Consider the following 22,598-nt stretch of genomic DNA (forward strand, 5'->3'; position numbering starts at 1 on the left):
TTAATTTACAACCTCCTATCTTTGTAGATAAGAAATATCCATAAAACGACTGATCAGACATTTCTTCTTCTATAGCTCTCTCTCCTGGTAACCAAAGAAATGATTAATTTCACTTTTAGAAATTTCTAAAATTTTAGTACTTTGATTGCCACTTATCTTTGTATATTTTATCAATTTCTCTACTGTATCAGATTCTTCAGCTATTCGGGTATCTGAAATTAACAACTCTAATCTTGACCACTCGAAGGGGAATTATTTTCTGTGAGGAACACCTGAATCAATTACAGGAAAGTACGAGGGGTATCGTTTACGCAAACGATAAACGCTTTTTAGGCAAACAACGCGAACGTTTGGTACAATTACGTAAGTTTTATTACGTGTGACAAGGAATGGAATCGCGTTCGTGTACACGAAGATGCACTTTATCAACATAGGTTTCTTTAGATAACGAACGCGAGGAAAAAAGTTGTGATATCGCGACGAAGAGGAGGGCAAGAATTAAAAATAAAATGATAGAGGGTACCTGGCTTTAAACGATTCGACGCAGATTTTCTTGCGTTTATAAAAGTGTATTTCCACAAAAAGTAGACGATTTACTCTTAAATTATCTGACTCAATATTTAAACATAAATAAAATAACTATGTTCATAAAATTTTATTTGCAATTAAAAGTATGTATTATAGTATGAATAAATCCTAGTTATACCACTGCCTGTTACCAATGAAACAGTATTTAACTATTGAACGACGTATACATATGGAAATCATGCTTTGCTGTTTAAAATATGCAAATGAGGACTGATTCTTACAAAGCAAAATGTCAAACCTTGAAAGAACTCAATGCGAATTCTCTCGTCTTGAACAGGACCAATGAACGGATTGTATCTACGAATGAAGTGTTGCATGAATATTACAGTATTCTGAGAAACATGGCAAGTTCGTGTGATAGTAGGCTGATTGGTGACGCAGTATTTCTATACGAAATTATCAATAGTTGTACTTGTCACTAGCAGTCTTACTGTACTCAAACTCGTTACACGTAACGTGTACTCTATATTGCTGCGTAATATTTCTGTTTTCCATTTTGAATTTTAGAGCAGATTGTTATTCAATACCCTTATCATCGTAATGCATAAAACAATACGCGACAGTGTTACTCGTTTTTTTAAAAGAAATTTATATAACGCTTTGTTATGTTAATTAGGTGTAATCTAAACAATGCATCTTACTAGTAGAAGATTATTTCAATAAACTATTATGGATCCTCGAAATAGTATCTGCTTTCGAAACCCGCCACCGTCGAGGAACGTCTTCGCGAATGGCGAGGGCCGAGTTGTGCACGTGTCCAGTGAAACATAATCGTTGAAATTTACGTGGCGCGAAAACAAGCTTACGTGCCAGAATGCAAAGCGAACGAACGAATGGCTCGCAGGAGATGAGCATGAATCAAAACATGTCCGTGTCGTGATTCACCGAAAGGAATGATTTCGTGAAAACGAGCCAGGTGTTTCGGTCAGCTGTACCGAACGTGCACTCGAATCGATTGATCGTGATAACGCGATAAGGAATCGTGATTAAGTGAATTTCTTGGTGCAGACGAACCGAAAATCTATGAAGTTTATATGAATGACAGAGACCGTCAGATATCTTTATTCAGTTCGATGCTTAGCCTCGCGATAAGACACTCGACACGGTTTTTTACAAACTTGTGAATCTTTATGATACTATCGGGGATTCTTCGATACGTGCACAGAAACTGATTTGAAATTGCTTATGACGATAAAAAGTTAAGTGATTTTATTGTTAGCAATTAGTGGCGACTTGATCTTTATTCCTATTTTTCTTTTATAATAAATTTTAAAATATTTAGTGGACTGTTGTCGTTTTTATGTAGAAATAAAAATTACAATACGAGGGTTTTTACACTGGACAATTTCTAATTAACGATTGTCTGGTAAGAATAAAAGAATAGAACTTAGCTTGTGTAGTTATAAAAACTATATTTGCCAAACCACTGCTAAATACGTAATTCATTCTAAATTCAATAGGAACTTCTGTGATAATCAAGATTGCTCAACCTAATACAAATTTTGTATTTGATATCTATTCCAATAGATCTGACCAAACAGTTTCGATTAAACATGTAATTCAGTGCTGTCGATAAACAGGTGTGACTTGGTACGATTTTATCGTGCTGTCCACGCTTCTTTTCAATTAGGGAACAAGTATTGTACCTATCGCGATGAACGCGAGCCTACCTGTAAAAAATTGCCTTTTTGGTTATCATTGTTTGTTGCAACCCTTGCAATTGAAGTGTGACTCACGTAATGAGCCGAGAATTTGCCAGTCAGGGATGTTGTGAACGTTAAACCAGAAGACAAACAAATGAATGGCTGGACTTTGATAATGCACGAAGACGTAACGTAACCCGACGTGGATGAATAAAGCTCTTCTGTGTGTTTTTGATAAACTTCTGAATCATTGATATTCGGAGCCCGTAGGTCGAAAACAAACCTAAGTAAAATTTTGTTTTAAAAAGTAAATTAGAAATCATAAATTTTTGAATCATCGATATTTAGATACCCTAGGACCTAAGTCAAAAGCAGGGCTAGGTAAAATACCATAAACCTCTAAATCATAGAAATATTTCAATCCTCTAATTATAGTTATTGAACTGTCTTCCTTTATACGACCATTTTCCTTATGGAAGTTCACCATGCCCAGTGCTGTACATACTAACGTTGAAAGTTCGATATTAAGAAAGAAAAAAGGAGACCAGACAGTCGATCTTTGACGCAGATATGCGTTTCGCCTCGATACGAAGGTCGATTCCGCACAATAACATTTCGTAACGTTTTATGATAAACGAAAGGCTGAGAGGTCGATTACATAATAAACCGTGTACTTCCATTGCATTATCGAAATAAACGGGTTAATCGATGAAACTTCCATACGTAGCCAACTTTCCGCATACCGAAGTAATTAATTGTTGGCGCAGCTGGGAAGATCTGTCTGCATTTTTTTAATTACTCTATCGCGTGAAACAGAGCTTCCTTCAAGACACGTATGTATCGTCTGTGAACAATGAAAGTTAAATAGAATCGTCGATACCAATTTTGTAGGAAAAGATCAGAAAAATCTTGATGCATCATTAGTCGTGTTCAATTAGTGTATCGGGAGATATCTGGAAAGCCTTTCCACCGTCTGTAATGAACAATTTCAGTTATCTCGATCGAGTTCCAGCGACACGGTTCAATTAACCACTATAAAGGCAGGAGCCATGGCGGTAGAACGATGCGACCGCATATATTTCCTCCGGCTACGATTTGTCGTAAAGAAAGACTAGAGTATGCACCTATAATTAGCGCAGTTGCGTGCCCGGCTCCTTCGAAATCGGGCCGTCGAGATTGCGACCGGTGAAACTGCGCGCATCTTTGCAGCTGCCGCACATGCACCGGGTACGAACGACCCCAAAGCGAGCCCGTAATCGTGTGCTTCCTGCCGCATCGCGCGTCCGTCGCGTCGTCCGTCGCGATAGCTTGCGTAGGTACTCACCTCGTATACACTCGTACACTCGCGCGAATAAATTTGTGCCGCGTGGTGCGCAACACCGACGCAACATGCGTACAAGGCCGCCAGGCTTGCTCGATTCTTTCAGAAAAACGCAGGAAACATGGTGTTATCTTCGCTCATCCGACTGCACGCTTCAGAGAACCAGGATTTATTACCGTCAAAAGGGAGAACGGCTAGAAAAACTTACGTAATAATGGATTTTAGGAAGGAAATATTACTTACGTTTCACCTATTTCTTCTTATACCTTGGATATTAATAATTAAACACTTCAAAGGTAGACGTTGGGATAAATGTCGTGGAGGATACTCTGTTGGCTGGCACTAAAAGATATTTTAAAATTAATCTAAATTTCGAGCAAAATGTGATAACTGTATGACGTATACCGGTATTCAGTTAATTTTATGAATAAACGATCGAATAAATTTTAGCGAATAGCGATTTATTGCTGCTGACAGGAAATATTTGCAAACTTCAAACTTAGGTACAGCCTAGGACCAAAATTAATTTACTATGAATACCGATATCGAGTTTTAATTCTTGTATTATGTATCGGAGTAAAACACCCGGTATTGAATTGACAAATTACTATTTATAAATAAATCATTTTTAGAATTATGTACCTACTAGTTATTTATGAAGATTGATTAAATAATAAATGAAAAATTTTATACAATTCATGTGATAGACGAAATTTGAATATTTCCCATGATAAATGATGGATGCCGTTCGTTGGTACGCGTCCTTAAATCGACGAAACTCGTTCTCCTTCGTGGCTGATTTCTTTTTTCGCGAAACGAGAGTCGAAGGAGGAAGGCATGGGAGTGCCCCTCGAAAATTATTCCGTGGAGTGTATCTTGGCATCCGATGATTGTGCGCCAGAGGCTAGAGTGGTCTCTCGGAGTGCACGTGCGCCTTGCACGTGTTAGCTGTGGGGCGACCCTCCTGATTCCTGACTGCCTACAGACTGTAACATCGTATCAGGGCCACGGTGGCTATAACTATATACCCACACTTGCTCCATCGTACTTCATCTCTTTTCCTCTTCCTCTCGCCCCTCCATTCCTTTCTTTCCTCTTTTCGACTCTCCGTCTTCTTCTATTCTAACACGGTGCTAATTGTAAGCACAGCCTTTCTTAGCCGCCACGATCGCCGGAATATGTAGGGAGAAATCGTGAACAATTCCAACTTCTTAATTCGACGTAATGATCGTAAGCTTTGAAATTTTTCACGATAAAAAATTTTTCATTTATCTGTAAAATTAATAAAGCTTTAACGCGTTCAATCCAAGTTTGGTAAATCTACCCATTTCAAAATGATGCCGATCTTCAGAAGTAATCGTAAAATTTATAGCATACGTTACCGATTGTTTCGATATCAATCATGATGATTCTTAATAGTTTCATTTACGAGTTCGCCTTATCTTACAATCAGCCGGGCTGCACCTGTTACCCCGGGCACGAACATGTTAATCAGTGAACGTCGAGGTTGTGCGTCACTGCTCGAACCTGAACATTAAGGCTGGAATTATGGAGACAAATCTGGATAGTACCGCTGATAATCACCAATAATCGAACGGTGATTACTCGAATGATGTTGTATTAAGGAACTCGACCTGACAAATTAAATCGTCGAGCGACACTCGAATGAAAAAAACTTCGCTTCGATAACGGTACATACACTTTTTACGGGGAATCAAGGTACAGAAATAAGCGGTCCCTGTTAATTTATACGGTCGTTGATTGCGGAATGGCACGGAGCTCGTGATCGAGCCGTAATAAAAATACGCGCGAGCTGAAACAGGAGACAAAAATTGCGGAGCATCGTGCCGCGAGGATCCACTATTTGCGCAGCTGTTCAAACGGTCCGTACCGCGAAAATACAAGCTCGTCACCGGTTTTTAAAATACCCGAGCGGCGAGCGTATATGCGCGACGACGAACGCACCACCGGACCGTCATTAACGCTCGGTGACCTGTTTTCATGTCGCGTCGCGTCGTTTGTTTCTCGGTTTAACGGAAATCTAGAGCACTAGGTACGACACGATAGTCTCACCTAGCAAGGGCACCTCCTCGACAGCGCAGCCTGTTTATTCCGCTGCTAGACATTGAATTTTATATTTGCTGCAGCTGCGCTTCGTAAGCCCTAACCCGGACCAGTTAAATCCCATTAAGACAGAAGCAGTTGTTCGTATCCCCCCTCTATCTTTTGTTCGACAACGAACACTGAAGGCGTATTTGCTACCTGCCTTTGCGTATAAAGTCATTTTCACGGGCATTGTTTCGGTGTAAGATTCGTTTTCAACGACTGGTTTATATCCATCGTTTACCAGAGCTGTTTAAAATGAAATCTATACGGAACCTTGAACGGAATTCCAGAACTGTCGGGTCGTTCCCATCGTACCTGCAGCCAGGTATTAAATGCACCAGGTAACTCAGGTGTGCCGAAATGCTCTGTTGTCGGCCTTGGAACATTGTTGTTCAAAGAACACTCGTTTATATAGCTGCGCCCGACGATGCGGTCGACGCTTTTCGACTGTGTCGCACAATGCACAATGCGTGCGATTTTAACTCGAACGCCGGTTTTTCCAAGCGGTTTCCAGGCCCTGTAATTGCGAGAGTATATTAAAAACATAAGTAAAGGCTTGTAATTTACAGCTTGGTATGTACCTATTGAAAGAATAGTCATAGGAGCAAATTCTAATTTTCTAAAATAGTAACGGGATTGATAGGGTGGACATAAATGTTTGGAAAACGAACGAGATTAATCAGAAATGAAAAATAAACGCAATCGTTAGATCATGAATAACTTTGTTACTTCCTGTAACTCTACTATCTCGTGATTTCGGGTTAAAGGAAAACATTGATAAAAATATTATGAAAGGAAATAGAGATTTTCAGCGGCTGAGGAAAACCTTTGTAACCCCTGTCACCATATTTCTTGAAAACGAGCTACAAGACGCGTATCAAACTTCAAGATCGAGTCATGAACAGACTAAAAGTGTGCTGGCCACCCTCGTATCATTCAACGTTACTTCTCTTCGGGTCGATAACGGTGTATATCAAAGACCACCACTATTCCAACTTTAGTAGGTATTTCTTCCCAGCTGTGTCGAACCTTTTCATCTAAAACATAAATGTTGAGCAGTTAAAAACAAATAAAGTCAGTTTTTTTTATTATATACTAAAAGCATTATGTACAAAAATGCCGGTGATTATCAAGGTGGAATAAATAATATTTTCTTTATTTCGAGATATTTAAAATTTTGCGTTTGGGTTGATTAAAAACCATTTTGCCACTGTAAAAAATATTTGCTCTCGTAATATGAAATCATCCTATAGTATAGTCTGTACCGTAAGTTTTCGAGGCCGGTGGTACCCATCCAGAGAAAGAACAACGACAGTAAATTCATTTGAACGTCTTCACCATGGACACCGTATAAAGCCTCCCACGAGCACACCCGTGGCGATGAATTCTGCGAGAAGGTCTCGAAAACGACTCGACTGCGCGTGTATGCAACGCGTCTGTGCGTTAGCTGGCAGGTAAAAATAAAAGAAATAAAAAAGAAAAGTCGAGAGAGGTGGAGGAGAAAGGAAAAGGGGGATGAGTTCGGTAGGGAGAAAGGTAAGAAGTCAAGGAAGGCGATAAGAAATAAAGGAAAAAGAGCGTGGAAGGACCCCCGTGTTTGTTCCTTCGTACAGTTTCGTTTCACGAGCCGCAGGAATAGAGTTGCAGCGAAGCAAAGAGAAGCCATGCGTGCGGATATTTTTAATGAAACGCCAATCGTTCGTTCGTGTGTCTGGTGATTAGCGCATGCGGAACATTTTAATGATACGCGTGCCCGCTAAAGACATTACCGAGTTAAATTTAAAATGTATGACGTTCCGTTCAAACGACCGACTCGACTCGTTGAATAGTATGCTGCAACGTGTGAAGTATTTTAAACTTATCCTTTCATTTTTTTTTTTCTCATTCAACCACTACTTTTGTAATTTTGTTACAAAATATTGACCTCTCAATTAGACAATTATTACTGTATTACATTTCTCTCAAATATTTATTTCTATTCAAATAAAATTATACAAGATGCACTCTGCCCCCTACCTTGCGCTAATGACTATTCATTGTCCATTTACTTTTCAGTCGCGATCAATTATCATATAATTGTCATGTTCAAAGAAATAGAATCAGTCAGGTGATGTAACACTAACCAAAAGTATTATTCTAATCAACGACTATCTACATGGATGTTTAATTAATGATCCACGCGAAGAGGAGCTTCAGTTACTCTCGGCAGTCCATTAAATCCGCTCGCATGTATGCAAGGCTCGTTTGTAAGTAGCAATAAAATCCTAACGATCCTTTCATAAATCATCATCGGGCCAGCATTTCGAAAATGACTGTCTGAGTAATATAAAAGGGGGGAAAAAAAAGTCATGAAGAGTGTCTATCCGGTAGAACCGTTGGAATTACACGGCAAGTGCGGCAGGTAAAAACGTTGTTGCACCCGCGTGAGTAATCTTCACGAAACAACGTGGAAAGGTATGAAGTGGAGGTGAAAAGGGACAAAGGGAGATGGAAGGAATGGTATACCAGGTGAGAGAAAGCGAGATGGTGGAAGAAAGAGAAAGAGGTAAAAGGCGCGTTCGCAAAGGCGACCGAAGCTGGCCGGCCGGCCGGGTCGGTTTGGCCCCGTGGGAACGCGTTGGTGGCCAGCTGCACTGATTGCCATGAGAGGACGTGACGTAGTCGTCGTCGAAACCACACAGTCCCACATGCAACACGAACGTGTCTTTTACTCGCGTGTGTACCCGCAGCTTTAGCGATGGGACCGAGCCGGTGCTCTCCAGCCGTTCATTCAATGTGCTAACGTTACCACACGCAAACCGGGAGCAAGTCTGTAACAAAGGATAAATTGAATTCAGAGAGAATTGAAAGACTTGATCTCATCCTTTGTATGAACTAAATTGCTCATTATTCGATATCAAGAATCAAATATTTAACAGTAGAGTAAAGCTCGTATAGTACATTGACTTTGTTTCAAAAAATAAATCGTTGATAAAATAAACTCAGGTGTCTCCTTCTGATAAAATTAACACTTTCGGTTTACTCAATGCGGTAAATTACAATTTACATAAAACAGTTGACACAAGGAATTCTCAAATATGTCAGTTACATAGCTTTAAATCTTAACAAGGCCACTTCTGTGTATTCCAGCCACCTGTACACACATCAATGAGACTGTGAGAAATATCATGGTCGAAGAACGAAGGTTCGAAAGGTTCGTTCTCAGAATTTTATCCTCAAAATTCAGTCTTATGTAATTTGACGTATATTTTACATATATTAGAAGATTGAAAATGCATCGTTAAAAAATTTAATTTTTTTGTACTTTCACAGTTGTGTAAAGATTGACCAGCCATTTATGATTTTGAAGTGTACATTTTAAAACCGTGACTCAAAGCTGACTCATCTAAGGATTTTAGAAACCCAAAATTTCCTTTTACCGGAAGCAATTTCAGATAATACGTACTTGCTTCATACTGTTTAAATTTCTTAGAATTCTTCGAGTACATTTATCTACTTTGCAGTTTTAGTCATCAATAACCCTCAATATATTAACAACAAATGTTACTCAGGAGAAACATACCTTAGTTTCCACAAACCTGAAATTTCAATTTAAACATAACCACATAAGTGTTTCTAGCAGTACAAAGAATATTCTCGTTCTTTGTTCAAGTTCGCGCATCGCGAGATAATCGATCCCATTGCTAGCAATTCGCGGTCTCGATCCTGTGTCGCGACTGGTAGTGGTAAAGCGGTGTGTTGGACGAAGGAGGAGGAGGAGGAGGTGGAGGAGGAGGAGGGCGAGCCGCGGGGGCTGGCTGGTAGGAGGTGGAGGGAGCTGGGCCGAGCGGACTGGCGTGGGGGGTCGCGGAGAGGGGTCGCGCATTCCAGAGAGGCGCCGGCCAGTCTGCGGCACACCTGCGCGTTCGGTTGAATCACGGCGCCTCCGACATAATCCAATCTCTTTGTCCTTCTTCAACCGATCGCGTCTGTGCCGGTCGTTTGGTCCTCGTTTCTCTCGCGCCTCATCCTCCTGCCCCTTCTGTTCCGTCCCACGAAGCGCCCTTCTCCATCTTTACCGCGCCGACGTTCTCTATCTTTATCCGATTCGAAACCCGTTCGCTTCGTCTGCCTCCCAGAAATCTCTCTCCGTTCGTGCTGCTACGCCGATCTTTCTATCCTTCTGCCAACCACGACCGCCATATTCTATCTTTCCTCGTCTTCCTCTCTAGCCAAGTCTCGTTGACTCCACGAGCTTCGGCTTCGTCCCTCTCGGACTAGATTTTCCTACGATTTCTGTGCTTATTTTTTCCTCTCTTTCTTCCTCTTCTGGATAGAACAGCCACGGAAGGAGCGACCAGATCCTGAGGTGAGAGAGACGCAGGGGAAGAGACTCCGGTGGACCGATCTTACGTACAATCGGAGGCGTGCAGGTGTCCGTCGTTCGTCCAGCGGTCGGCACGTCTGTCAGTGCCGCAATCTAAGCTGTACCGCCGAGGACCAACGTAGCGACGGCTTAGAGTGGACACCTGTTTTTCTTGGAAGCACCTGTTTTGTGCTACGGCCCTGCGGAACCGTCGGCTTCGCTCAGCGCTAATTCCTTTTTTCATCGCGAACAACGTGTCCGGAATTTATGTTTTCTTTGCGACACGTTTTCATGATTTATGGTAATCAATAATGTTCGGAAGTATAGTCTTTGAATAAACTTAGACGCGAATAAGGTATTTACATTTGAAAAATGAAACAAAGTAAATTGAAATTAAACTGAAAAATTAAAATAAAATTGGGGCTTTCTCCATGGTCCGTCGTCCTAAGATTAATAACATAGAAATGAATATAATAAATGAATAATTAATAACGGCTTCTGAATTGTTGAAATTCAGCCTAGGAAGAAGAAAATTTGAAAAATGAGAATTTTATTTCTTTAGACATCTATTCTTCCAACTTTCCGGAAGCAATTGCATTGTCTAACCACGGAATGCGCCTCGTTACGCAACTCCTATATCCATCGAATGTAAGACAGAGGAGAGAGCAAGTTTTCTTTTTTTCGTTCGGGACGTTTTCGCAGCGTCGAAATCTTTTTTTTTCTCGCTACGAAGCAGAACTAGAGCACAGGGAATAGGGAGGAAACGTGAAAGGAGACTCGCACGGTTTACGCGAAGAACGCGACCAGGTACGATAATCCTGCCGGACGTGAGAGACCTGAGACTCATTCAGTGACGTGGGAACGTGTGCAGATACCATTCATAAGTCGGCCGTGCTATGTGTGAGACGGCCAACTAGTGTGTATGCGATCTAGAAGCCGTAGAAGCGCACACGTATATACAGAAGCTGTTTGTCTCAATTTGTGTCGCGAGTTTCATCGTGATAGGAAAGAAGAGATTTTTCTCCTGCCAGTATAATAAATTACGTTTTCTTCTTCACAGTTATGCTCATTTGTCGAGAGAAAAAAGAAACGGATGATTTATTTACCTGAATTTATATAGCAAATGAATCTTGATCGTACTCGATGTTGACTCGCGTCTGTTACTTCTCGACGGAGTTGGGAGAGCCACCAGGACACCCGCAGCCTTTCCTTCACGGCTCAAAACGAGTGTCGTGGGATTCGTGGGAGCCTGTTTTCCGTTCTTGCCTTGTTCCATCGCGACCACGGACCCCACGCCGTTGTTTTATTGTTGGACGACCGCGAGGGAGAGCTCGAATTTCTGCTAAGATTGGAGAACACGCCTTAGGCGACACCGTCTTTAGGTCCTTTTCAGGTATGCACCGCAGACTCGATAGACCTTTGGAAAATATCTCACGGCTCCATTTTTAGATGACGTTTATTTTTTATATTCAACTTTGACGTATCATAGACTTGTTTAGGGGGTTTGGATAAAAATTGCTGCGAAATACTTTTATCTCCTCCTATACTTATCAAGAGGTGATAACTAATGCCAATAAAAATTATGTGCAGATAAAAACAGCTATTTTTAACGCAAAAAGAACAAAATCGTCAGGAAGCAATCTAAATTGTTTTTAAATACATAGAACCTCAAGAGGTTATCGTTCGAGTTGACGTGTCCAGCTTTCTCTACTCGGAGGCACAGCTGCGTTAGTACATTCTGGGGAAAGAAAGACGTGTTCGTACACGTGACAAGTGATGATCGAACGTTTAGTGTGTGATTAATAAGGCGAACAGGTTTCTATTAGGTATACCAATGAGTAATGTACCATAAATTACAACTGTAATTTCAATTTAAAGTATCCTGTTATGTACTTGTTTCTTGAATTTTTGAATAATAATTTGCATTTGATAGAAAGGAAAAGGAAATGCAATTTTAGAATGATCCAAAAATCCAAATGGTATTGGCTAACGCTAAACAGTCTTAGAACCGTGTTTCCGTTTAAGAACCGTTTGAAAGTCAATCGTGTAACGCGGTTGCAGATGTTCTTGCAACATCGTTGTCCTTGCGCAAAAGCTAGGGGTACATTTTTGATCTACATCTGCACTCAGTGGGGTCCTGGAAACCTTGAACTTTCAGGAGGCAGGGGTCCCTGAGAAAATTCGAGTATTCGTCCAGGTGTTGGCTCTCGCAACACCTGGAGATTCTCGAGTTTACCGTTATAATTGTGTAGATGCTGTTCATTGTGTCACGTAAAACATTAACCAACAATAGATTAATAAACATAATTCCATGATGGAGCTGATATTAGAATACAAAAGCATCATTTCACTGTATAAGGAATTTTTCTTCATTTAATTCGTTGCCAATTTCTTTCTCTTTTTTCTCTTTTCTTCGAGTATTCCACAGCGATTTCGCTGGCTTGTCAACTGTAAACGTGTTCCCTCTTTCCGGCAACGGTCGTTTTATTGCAACCTTTCAATCGAGCTACCAGGAAACGAGCAGGTTTCGGAGACCGTCAGCAGAAAATCCGAGAGTTAGCCCAGGTGTCCCGCGAATTACCAGTTGTGCCGACACTGTTCAGGGACCGACGGTTTCCTATTTGTAATTAATGAAATGCTTTAAAAGACACCTGTGCGACCATCTCTGCTGCACAGGTGGCAGCTTGGTTATACGGCGATAAAGCCGGGCTTGTACAGGTGCACCGCACAGGTACGCCAGCACTCTGAATCGGGAACTCGCACCGATTGCGGTGAAACCCCGTCACAAACGACAACGATGACCGTTTTGGTGATTACACGACATACACGGCCGAGACTTATCGCTCGTTTAAGATTAAATCTGCTTTGCCTGAGTTTCAGAACTCTTGAAATCATGAATTCATTGGAATTAAACGAAGGATCGGATACTTCATTAGTTATAATGCTTTCAGTATTATTTTCATAAAATGTTAATATTTTATTCGGACTGTAGCCTCCTTAGAGTTTCCTCTGACTCTACAACAGTTGATTTTTGACCTGTGGCTCTCTGAAGAAACACCGAGTTATAACGTAACATAAATTATCCCAGTCGCGTTTGTTATTTAGACTTTCAAACGATATTCAATTGAATCAGTCGTTCAGGTAGTCGAAAATTCAAGGTGTCGTTGCACCTGTAGCATTGTGTCGACCTTTCCATAAACGACTATGCCGTGTTTTCACCGAACTTTCCTCGGCTCGTTTGTTTTTTCATGACCGTGCCATTATGCTTGTTCCAAGGATCAACCGCTGCGATCTTTCGTCGCGTTATGGATACCTACATTGCTTCTGACGCTGCATAAAAGTGAGGTAGAAGGTGTCTTTCTTGTTGGCTTGACCTCCTCGAAGGACGACCCGTTTCACCGACCGAAATGAGCAATCGGCTGTAAAAGTGGCGTTGAGTCACGTCTTCCAACGAGACAATCGTTCGCGTTTCACTGTTTTCAGAGGCACGAGGTACGTGTCGAAGGATTTTTCGAAAGAAAAGAAACGACAGCCAGCGTGATCTTCGACGACCGGCTGTAAAAAGAGTTGACAACCGACACCTGCCTTCTTTTGCCAGAAACTCGGAAAAAGAGAGTAAAGTTCGCGTCGAAAAGATCTTTCGTTGCGGATAAATTGCATGAAAATTGTTGATTCGATTCGTGAGTACAATACCGAGCATGGTAGATTTCCCTAAGAAAAATGGCGCTCTAGGGGAAAAAGCCTGTAAACTTGAAAATTTAAATTTCGAAAGTTACATCAATTTTTTCCAGATTAATCTTAATATGAATATTTTGAAAATTAAGATTTTCGTGGGACCTTAGCCTCTAGAAAAGCTCATATGACACTGAAATATTGAATTTTTGTTCTCTTTATCCAGAAGTCTGATCGTCGACGAGTAACAGGTAATATTAGGCAGCAGGTTAAGCCACCGAAGAATTTCAATGGCCGAAACTCGGACCGTTTTCGAGCGTAGGAGAATCCAGTATTTTCTTTGCATTCCTTTTCTTCTGCTCACGCACAGGTCATGACGAGTTCAAACGTGTCCTGCCTCGTATACTTTCTCACACAATCACCTGGCGTCTTACCTTCACGAGAAGTCCTCTCTATTTATCATCATCAGTACAAATGTCCGTGCCATTAATCTATTCGATTTAGTCGCAATTTTACCATCCACCTGTTGGAAACGGTACTATTTTTCTATAGGCCATAGTTTCGTTACAGGCTGGTAATAACATGTTACTAACTAAGTGGTTCGTTCACCCTAATATCCGGTGAAAGCATAAAGATAGCTTGTGCGACATTATACTAAAGGTGGTCTCCTTAGGCAATTTACCCGTACAATAAATGATGTCATTTTTCAAATATTCTGTACCTGATTTGAATCAAATCAACAATTGCAAATTAGCTTTAACAAAAGTAATGACTTGCCAATCAACTTTTCTACCGTATCCTAATTTGAATTTCAAGCGAAAGAATAATTCATCCCTCAATTTATAATTTCCAAATGTTCATTATTCATTATTAATTAGTCAACCGCGCTCGATTCTCTTCGAAGAGTCGAAATAAAAGCAAACACCCTGAAATTCTATCTTCAGGGCACATGCTATTCTTCAACCGTGTCGTTGTTCACCAAAATGAATTTTCATAAAAAAAAAAGGCAGGCGTGAGGCTGGCTTTCGTTTCACAGGCGGTCCTCGTGCTCACTACCTGTTGCAAACATCGAACGGAGGAAAGAGACAGAGGAAGAAAAACGCGAAAGGAAAAGAAAGAGATGTAAAATGAGAGAGAAAGAAGGAAAAGGTGCTACGGCGGCCCCTTCTTCCCTCGGTTGGAGAGCAGTGACGGGGGGGCAGTCAGAGGGGTCCGCGATCTCTGGGTCCTCCATGGGGCAAGGAGAGCAGTGGAGGAGAAGAAGGGTCCAAGGAGAGGTAGAGGGGTCTCTGGCGACAGACTGGCGGCCGCGCACCTGCACTCGCTTGCTGAGAGAGCCGACAGTCAGGGCCGCACCTACTAAGTTCCAGCTCCCCTTCCGCCATCAGACCCCGCAACACAAATCGACCGACTGCATACATTCCTCGTATCCTTATCTCCCACGAAGTCGGTACCAAAAAAGTCATGCATCCGATTCCAGCTGAGCTTCTTTTTTTCTTCAAGCTTTTTCTGCTCACCGGAGATCGTTCAGGTGGTTCTTTTAATGAAAATCTGGCGAAATGAACGCGATAGGGGTAGAAATGATATTATTGGTGTATTAAGCTACTGCGACAGAAAAAAGGGAATTTTAATTTCAAGTTACGAACCTTAAAATTCCATTTATGACGAATCAAAGTTTGAAGTTACAGAAAGTTTGAAGCAAATGGCGCTCGCATGATATTAGATAGAGCAGAGTACTAGCCGGTTCAATCGCAATTGAGAGTTAATATGAATGAGCGATTGGTATTTGAAACGCGATTGAACGCAATCGAACATCGATAGCTGGTTGAAAAAAACGTTATTGTTGAATGACTTGTTTTGAGGTCATTAGTTGTTCCACATGTTCGAGACGTGCTATCTTGAAAACATCCGGTATTATTCTTACTAATCATCGATAGTATCAGCTTCTAATTGCACATAAGTATTGCACTCTATTGAGAAATGAAATTTGCTTGCATTACTTCTGACGTTATTTACAAAATAATCTGTTTACTACGTTTATCGACAACCATGAAAGATCGACATAAAAATATATTATAGCAGACTTATTTTCCTGTTACTGATTCAGATTATACCGTTCAACAGTCATTTATAGCTGTTTCTTACAAACTTATCGTTGGATGCATTTAATACCTATGAATTCGAAACCTACTTTTTCACTAGGACTTTCAGTTTTTTTAAATTTAATTTTGAAAAAGGAAATAGAAATTTTCAACTTTGCGAAACGATTGTTCGCAAAGTGATCCATGGAAATTACAATTTAGAATAAATTTCACTGCGAGAACGCGGCCTAGAGTGCTCGGAATGAAACGCGATCAATGCGACACTGTCAAGAATCATCCGCGTTGGAAAGTAGCCCGACGATTCGTAATGAAGCAGTGTTAAATTACGACGGTTAATTAACGTAATCGAATCACGGTTTACGGAGTTATTAAAACGGCCACGAACTGAGGGGCTAGCTCGTGCCCGAGTGTAGGTAGGCCTCGTAGATAAGGCTTATCTAGCGCGCGCCACGCTGTAGCTGAGTTTGCATATCAATGAGACTTCTTAAAAATAGACACTCGCGTGTCACATTCAGTCGAGACTCGCGCGCGTTAATTCGTGCGATTACAAGCTCTTGTTGACTTTCAGTCTCGCGTTACTTTACGAGCTACCGTTGCAGCTCGTTAAGCAACCAGCAGAGAAATTTCTGAAATGTCGTCGAAAATTCGGTTGCCCAGCTTGATAATTCTACGATTTTTCAATTCCTTCATTCGCCAGAAATTACAAATTTTAAACTGAATTTGCCATTGAAATTATGCTGACGTATTATGATACATCTCGCGAAACAAAGACAAGTGTACACCTCTTATTCAGATTTTGTTACGCACGTTATTCCATATAGGAGCACTGAATTTTTCTCTGTTATCACCTTGAGAAAAAGCATGCCAGCCTGGAGCGTGGGATTATTGTTCGAGTATAGGTACGTATATGGTCTCGTGATTATTCTTAATATGACGTTGCATCTCGCACGCGATAAAAACAGCAAGTGTTCGCGCTAATAAACAATAATGACGCGTTGAACTAGTACATGCTGGCGAGTGCAAGGTAATTTGCATTTGCCGTAATTACAATTCAGCATCGGTGCGCTCGCTGTTTCTTAGTATATCGGCATCGATTCTTGACTTACGATCACGGAACCGTGTTTTCCGACGACATTTCAGTGCTTTCAAGCGTTACATTTTCGTGTTAAGTGGCGAAGCTATAACTTATCAACGAACCCTTGAAGAACGCTATCTCGCCATATTTTCCCATGTTACCTGCTGATTTCAGACTATTTTATGCCTGAAGGTAGTTCTACCGGAATATCGAGTAAAATGAAACTTTCATAAATTCTTTATAATACGGGATGTAGAGTCAAATGAATCAGTTAAAAGAACAATTGTTATAAATCTACACTTAATAGCGAGACACTGTTGAGACCAAGTACAGTTATGAAATTTAACGATTTCAACAATGCTACCCATTTTTTGGACCTTGAAGTACAATACACGGGTGTAAACTATAGTCGGTAGTTCATAAACAAGCATCTTGAAAGTGCAAGAAGCGAAATGAGTAATAGGTAGTATAATGAGAGACTGATTATGATGTAAGCGGTTTATCCAAGCATAATGATTCGAAGAGCAGATTGTGACCAATGAATACCTTCACTTTCTACCTTTACACCCATTGTCCAAGGCATTGTGGAGCAATGCTATAAAATTGTACTCGACTCTCTTAATGTTTGACCTTTTCCACATGATATTTATAAGATTTGCGCCACCACGACCGTGACTTTAAGTGAGGTCGTTATGCAAATCGCTCGTCCTTACATTTATTAGATTTGTTAACAAGTAAGTACCTGTGTCGGACAAGATTTTTAGAAAGTTCAAAAGATAGCTAAGAAATGATTCATTTCACAAACAACCATCGGTCATGCTGTTTTCGAGAAAATCAATCTTGTGTATTTACTGACAATGAGTACATGTGTACTGACCGAGTTCCGATATCAACTTATCGGTGAGTGATAATAGTTGAACGAAAATAATTAGTAGGTACTGATAATCGTACAGGTGTGTGATCGATAACAATCATTTAACTCACAAGGGAATTAATGAATCGACGACTGTACGCAAGCTACAATTAAACGGTTAACGTTGATCGGAACATATATTGTATGTACTCTTTTTGTGTATCTTTATCTGATACTTTTGAAAGTATAGTGTCATCTCCGAGATTATGCCCTGATTATATCATTGAATGTTATGCAATAATACTTTTGTAAATGATGTACATATACAGACTTACATAACATTTCAAATAACACTATGAAAATATTATTTTATTTTGTTATTTTAATAAGTCATATTTTGCTGATAACAAGATATTCTGTCTAATACTTGTGCTTAGAATAAAAAGTGAAGAATTATGCATATTGTTGCTCCACTTCATTTCACAATTAGTCAAATCTTTTTTTTTTTTCAAATAAATAAATAGATCGTGGAAGACTAATCCACCGGCTATTTCCATCACCAGACTTAAATTTATTGGATTTTCTTTTGTAGGGGTTTCTGAAGTCTTTGATTTACTATGTAGCAATAAATAACGACAGGGTATTAAAGAGGATTTCTAGTCATTTAAAACAACACCTGGCAGTTTTGAGTAAGCTAGAAGGTCATACGATAAGAAGTCTAGAATTTACACCTGAGTTATACGTAGTCACTTTGAGAAATTTTTATAAAAACAGATTAAAAACTGGTATATATTGGAGTACGTACATCAGATACCAAATATTGTTTATAAACCAGTGATAAGCAACCTTTGTGCTAAAATTGAAACCTTACATAATATTCCATGTGGGTCGTAACGGATTAAAAACTTTATTATATAAATAAAAAAATGTAATGCATGAGATAGGTAGAATTTGTTATTGAGCTATGAACCTCCTCAAACCCCTTCTTAATCTAGTGCTACTGATGACCCCTACAGAATTCAATCTGTTAAATCAAGAACTCTATTTTTCAAAAAATAATTTTTAACAAAAAATACAACCGACTTCGACGTGCGCGAAAAAGTGTAAAATAATTTATATTTCACTTATGCCAATACTCAACAGATATTAATAAAACTTATTTAATCGTTAAATAGTATACTAAATACATTTCAACCTTTTCGGAGGCGGCGTGAAATTAAAAATTTTCTTCTATTATACATAAAAAAAAAATACTGACCGAATTCAGTAATCTCCTCCTTTTCGAACTCGGTTAAAAATAGAAATATGTCCGCATATAATGACACACCCTGTATATTCGTATCCTATTATTTTTTTAAAAAACCTCGTATTCGTATTTGTTAATGTTATTTAGCCGCTTAATAGCTGTACAGATGGTTTAATATTGCGGCTGAACAAAGAAGAAATTAAAAGACCTGGGTCGCGATAATGGCTTGTAAGCTTGGTTGATAAGCTTGGTAATTAAGTATTAATATACTTGATCAGACAAGGTTCTCAGATTTTACGATGCAGGACTCGTATACACATTACACTTTCATTTCTGTTTTCTCTAATTTGAAATGCTACCTGAAGCAAATATTTAATTTCTTGTGCTATATCGCGGTATATCAACCACGTATGTACATACGCGTTTATAATTAAATCACTTCAGGTGGTCGTTTCACTGTTATTTATGGCCATTATTCGTGAAAGAAGAAAATTAATTTTGAGATTTTTTATGAACATAGTAATTTAATCTTAGTTAGTCAAAGATGAAATAGTAGAGTGAGCAGGTAAATTATTAGGTTGTTGCATATCAAGTGGCGGATTTGATATGATTTGATCATGGTGAAATTAAGGTAAGGGGTAGGGTAAACTATTCCCTTATTATTCTAAGCTTATAGAATTCCAGGATTCTATAGTTCTAAAATTCAAAAGTTTTGACATTCTATTATTCTAATATTCGAAGCGGTTAATGAAACTAAGGAAAAAGATCAATTCGAATCACAGATTGAAAAGGCACGCCCGATTTGTAATTTATAAATTTTTATATAGTTCGCGATTTTAGGTGCTTCTGCACTTACCGAGGCGACATTCCTCGAGTATGTATCGTTAATACGACTTGAGGGAGCGATCGTTTCGTCTTTTGAACACGTGTGTCGTTATCAGTGGTCATTTTTTTCTCAGGACACGATAACAGTACTTACAAAGCGTAATTTCCGTTCGTGGCTTTTCGAGGAAACTTTGTGGTATGAAACAACGTTATTTGCAATCATGTGTTTTCCTGATAAAATGCCTATTTTTGTAGCTTTATAATATTCAGCTTTCATTTCAAAATCCATTGTTCTTTTGCAAATGATACGATGATGAACAATAATGCATGCATTGTACCGCACGTAAATCTGAACATTCTCTATCGTAGTTACAATGCGTTAAAACGCTAATTTAGATAAAAGATAATAAATTTTTAGCGTATACAATTTCCTTTTTTTGTCAGTACTCAGATATTTTCTCGGCATTCGAACTTTTATCAAGACACTTTTGGAATGCAGCCTTTATATTCGAAAATTAAAAATATCATTGTAATATAAAAAAGCTTCGGAACATAGTTAGCGTAGCGGGGTCGGTGTGAAAAGGGCACGCATTTCTATGTTTTTACAGAAACCGCAAGCAAATTCGCTGCAACAATCTGGCGCACCTGCGTTTCGTTTCGCTTGATATCACAGCCATGCGATAAATTTTCATTGCCACGCGTGTAGGAATAAACTTTTATTGACCATCGCATCGGACGGTTTGAATTTAAACGTACCGCCTGTACCCGGGCCTTTTTCATAGCAACCATCTAAGGATAGTGAACTTATATACCCGTGTCTCAAGCGTGAAATACTATGAATATTTCACGTACTTCTTTAAAGAAAATGTCATTTAAATATTTTGTGAATAAATCTTTCTCTTTATGCATCTTCTACTATTTGTTCATATCTTCTGGGAATTATAATTTATGAATGGTGTAAATTATTAGGCCCATCCCGACCCCTACGTAATTACGCTAATGCAATGGCTCGACTATTCATGACTATTAATTAATTGAAGAAGATTTTTACTCTAATACACTATTTCTGAGAATCGATCAACAGGGACTTTTCGAGGCCTTGATCGCAATCAACCAAGATGCGTGCAAGCAGTTTTTTTTCCAATCATCAGCGGTAGGATTCGCATACGCATCGTGTTACAACATCGACGATTTACCTTGATGGTTCGAATTATAGTTTCCGTGCAACGGCACAAGGACGTAATATTTTATTGCTCTCCACATTTTTTACGTGAAGAAAAGACCGTTCAGGTAACAGGAGAATTTGCAACGATTGCAAGTCTATGAATTTACGAATGTAACATTCTGAGATCACAAAAATACTTAAAAGGCAGACAAGAAATTATAATTGTTCGAATTTAAAATATGAATTTCTCTTTCTATTTTATTTTATTTTATTTGCAAAACTATTTGAGAAACGATACTTTCTAATCAGAATTGAACAGAAGATTATCTTTCTATTATTTAGAAATCAGTCAAAATCAGTACAAGACCAACAAATTATTAAAATAATTGTTTGATAAACTTGAAATCCAAAAAAACCGCAATAATTCAAGTATTTTTATAATTCAACCATAGTGCCATCTGTACGGAAACGTCTGAAACTACTCCATAACTTACCAATCGATTTTCCGGAACAAGGGAACACTGGCGCTATCTATCCAGAAGCAGCAGAAACTACTTAACAATTTACCGACTATCGTATGATAAGTCGAGTAGTTTCAGCCGTTCTTGTATTGATGGCGATAAGATCGAATTGAAAAATATTTGATTTATGGCGGTCTTTCTAAAATACATGTTTGTGAAGCAATTATTTTAATAATTTTATGATGTTATGCTAATTTCGACTGATTTCTAACAAAATAGAATCAATGGGAATAAAAATTGTGGTCAACTTGGTTAATAAATCTATGCATAACTACTAATAATATAAAAGTGATATAAAAATGAATTAAAGGTAATGCAAAAATTAACGAGAAAATATAACAAAAAAGAAAAGCAACCTACAAACCTCGCAGCCTCGCAGAGTACTCTTCGATGTTTCTTTTTGTGTTTTGGAGGCTGAACTCCGAATTCCGCATCGGTAAAACAGGCCATGTTTGATCGAAAATTAAGCTCAAATACCTAAATGACACATGTATGCTATATGTATAAGTACATAATTAAACAATACTGACCATGAATTCATTATTATTCATTTTCTTTCCGTAAAATTGTATTTGCAATGTGGTATGTACACTTCAGAATCTAGACTTCTCTCCAGCTATTCTTTCTATTTTTTGTACTTTTAACACCCGAAAGACAATTTAATTTAATGTTTGAAGATAATTTAATCTTACCTGTTGCAGACACGTGCAATACGAACGAAGCTTCGAAGAGGAATGCTGTACTGCGTCACAAATCGACGCACTCGCTCACACAGCGACGTGTCTGATTGGTCGAAATGAAAGGATGCCGAATGAAACAACCAATCACAGCCATTGGTAGAAGTTTCGAAACTGTAATGCTAATCGTAATGGAATCGTTCATACAATAAATATCAGCGAAAAAATCGAATACTGTACTTTTTTTAGCAACACTCGTCTTGAATTATATTTTATATTATTGTAATTATGTAATAAATAAAGGGGAATATTGCTTTAATAACACTTTCCTATTTTGATACGAAATATTTAAGAACATATTATTTCAGATATAAATTTTGACACTTATGTGCAATGTATGCATAAGCAAAATATTAATATGTACAAAAATTATAATCAAAATACAGACCAGCGCGCCAT

The 22,598-nt window shown here is 39.0% G+C and overlaps 1 long non-coding RNA gene across 6 annotated transcripts; it reads right to left on the minus strand.

Moving 5' to 3' along the window:
- Positions 1-1,015: 1,015 nt before the first annotated feature.
- LOC114877931 lies at positions 1,016-22,189 on the minus strand. Of its 6 annotated transcripts, none has more exons than XR_003789669.2 (5): positions 22,155-22,189; positions 21,827-21,939; positions 6,924-8,468; positions 3,796-6,695; positions 1,016-3,704 (listed from the first exon to the last, which is right to left on the minus strand). It is a non-coding gene; the product is annotated as an uncharacterized LOC114877931 (long non-coding RNA). The 6 variants fall into 6 exon arrangements; XR_003789668.2 differs by having other exon boundaries at positions 1,016-2,258; positions 2,325-6,695; XR_003789672.2 differs by lacking the exon at positions 1,016-3,704 and having other exon boundaries at positions 3,997-6,175; positions 6,240-6,695.
- Positions 22,190-22,598: the final 409 nt, after the last annotated feature.

The sequence above is a fragment of the Osmia bicornis genome, chromosome 5, assembly GCF_907164935.1.
Source record: "Osmia bicornis bicornis chromosome 5, iOsmBic2.1, whole genome shotgun sequence".
Lineage (NCBI taxonomy): Eukaryota > Metazoa > Arthropoda > Insecta > Hymenoptera > Megachilidae > Osmia > Osmia bicornis.